Consider the following 1,026-nt stretch of genomic DNA (forward strand, 5'->3'; position numbering starts at 1 on the left):
AGAGATGTTAGGGGTAGGTTCTTTACTCAGTGAGTCGTGAGTTCATGGAATGCCCTGCCAGTAGCAGTGGTGGACTCTCCCTCATTATGGGCATTTAAGCGGGCATTGGATAGGCATATGGAGGATAGTGGGCTAGTGTAGGTTAGGTGGGCTTGGATCGGCGCAACATCGAGGGCCGAAGGGCCTGTACTGCGCTGTATTCTTCTATGTTCTATGTTCTAATCTAGTCCCATTTGCCAGCACTTGGCTCATATCCTTCTAAACCTTTCCTATTCATTTACCCATCCAGATACCTTTTTAAATGTTGCAATTGTATTAGTATGCACCTCTGGCAGCTTATTTCACTGCGCGGTGACTCACTGGTTAGCATTGCTGCCTCACAGTACCAGAGACCCGGGTTCGATTTCAACCTTGGTGTAACTGTCTGTGTGGAGTTTGCACATTCTCCCCGTGTCTGTGTGGGTTTACTCCAGGTGCTCTGGTATCCTCACACAATCCAAAGTGCTGCAGTTTAGGTGAATTGGCCATGTTAAATTGCCCATAGTGTTCAGGTATGTGTAGGTTAGATGCATTAGTCAGGGGTAAATGTAGGATAATAGGGTTGGGGAATGGGTTACTCTTCGGTGGGTCGGTATGGACTTGTTTGGCTGAAAGGCCTGTTTCCACACTGTAGGGATTCTATGATTCATACACACACCACCCATTGTGTGAAAAAGTTGCCCCTTAGGTCCCTTTTAAATCTTTCTGCTCTCCCCTTAACATATACCCTTTAGTTCTGGATTCCCCCACCCCAGGGAAAAGACCTTGTCTATTTATCCTATCCATGCCTCTCATGACTTTATAAACCTCTATAAGGTCTCCCCTGAGCCTCTGACGCTCCAGAGCAAGCAGCCCCAGCCTATTCAACTTTCCCTATAGCTCAAACCCTCCAACCCTGGCAACATCCTTGTGAATCTTTTCTGAACCCTTTCAAGTTTCACAACATCCTTCCTGTAGGGAGGAGACCAGAATTGCACACACTATTCC

The sequence above is a fragment of the Chiloscyllium plagiosum genome, chromosome 25, assembly GCF_004010195.1.
Source record: "Chiloscyllium plagiosum isolate BGI_BamShark_2017 chromosome 25, ASM401019v2, whole genome shotgun sequence".
NCBI classification, from domain to species: domain Eukaryota; kingdom Metazoa; phylum Chordata; class Chondrichthyes; order Orectolobiformes; family Hemiscylliidae; genus Chiloscyllium; species Chiloscyllium plagiosum.